At 49.7% G+C, this 1358-nt stretch overlaps 1 protein-coding gene across 1 annotated transcript in view; it reads right to left on the reverse strand.

Moving 5' to 3' along the window:
- LOC142939527 (spectrin beta chain, non-erythrocytic 1-like) overlaps positions 1 to 826 on the reverse strand; it is a 31165-nt gene extending 30339 nt beyond the window's left edge. Inside the window, 1 exon segment of the mRNA XM_076082704.1 lies at positions 678 to 826. The gene's annotated coding sequence lies outside the window, so the exon portion shown is untranslated.
- Positions 827 to 1358: the final 532 nt, after the last annotated feature.

Consider the following 1358-nt stretch of genomic DNA (forward strand, 5'->3'; position numbering starts at 1 on the left):
CCCTATGTTTAATAAATCAAACTACAGAAGGACCAAAGATAACGAGGAGTAAAAGGAAGTGATCAGTTATTGATTATCAGTGTTTCTGATCAAATCAATCTTTAAACGTTTGGATTCTCTGAACTTTAGAAAAATATTTTGATTTGTGTTCACAGATTCAGGTCAACAGAAAACACAACAACACCTATTCAGGAGGTTTAAGGAGGCTGGGACCAGGTCTGGGTCCTCAGAGTCTATCCGGCCTGCTGAGCCCCCCCAACGCCGGGGACAGCAGCTGGAGGCCGGACACATCCCGCTCATTCTACCGCTACAAAACACACACACGCACAGACAGAAACACACACACACACGCGCTCGCGCACACACACACACACACACACACACGGCCACGCCTGGTTCTGCCTCCATGCATCATGGCGCACCGTTATTCTCCTCCATCCTCCTGCCGACTTTAATGGCTGCTAAGCGGGCTGAGGAGCATCGCGGCCCGGATACAGAGAGCGGACATCAGGGCCTTCCTGCAGACCGGACCGGGGCCTCCGGACCAGAGGACTTTATCCAGCCCCAGACCCGAGGCTCCTCCGAGGGGGGACGTTTGCGGAGTATTCCGTGTCGCTCCGCTCAAATCACAGCTCAGCGACAATAGAGACCAGCAGAGACAAACAGGAGCTGCTTACCTGCTCAGAAGATCTCAGCGAGTCTGCAAACTTCAGCCGAGGACGAGAGGAGTTCGACGGGAGGACAGACAGACAGGAGGGGGCTGCTGCTGCTGCTGCTGCTGCAGGGAATGACGGGAAAGAATCCGCACTGCCCTCCTCCTCCTCCTTTCCTCCTCTGTTGCGTTCAAGGACAGCTCTGAACTATGAGCCCCAGTAACAATGGAGCAGTTTAAATCCTCTCTGGCGCCTCCTGCAGGCTGATACAGGTCACGCGTCCTCTCTAATTCATCCTCATGACATCATGATTTGTTGATATTGACGACAAAAACATAAATAATTTAAATATAAATAAATTGGACTGTAATCGTCTCAAAAGAACACAATGATGTCATGAACGATATATATTTTAACTACGTGGACAGAAAAATGTGAACAGTACAGACTTATGTTTGGGTTTGAAACCAGAAGTGACATTACGCAGCGGGAACGTTACTCTGCGCTCATTAATAATTCATGAGCTCTTAATGTGACCTGCAGCCGCTGAGCCTCATGGGTAGTGTAGTGTTTAGTTCTCCCACCAGTTAACAGGAAGTGACCATATTAGGACGTAGAGACACCGTTTAAGTCTCTGGTAGAGACCTGTCAATCACTGTGTAGCCCCGCCCCTAAAGCATCCCCTGCTTTATGGTCTGTGTGACT

Source organism: Anarhichas minor, unplaced genomic scaffold (assembly GCF_050575085.1).
Source record: "Anarhichas minor isolate MPS153535 unplaced genomic scaffold, ASM5057508v1 ptg000100l, whole genome shotgun sequence".
In the NCBI taxonomy this organism is placed as follows: Eukaryota; Metazoa; Chordata; class Actinopteri; order Perciformes; family Anarhichadidae; genus Anarhichas; species Anarhichas minor.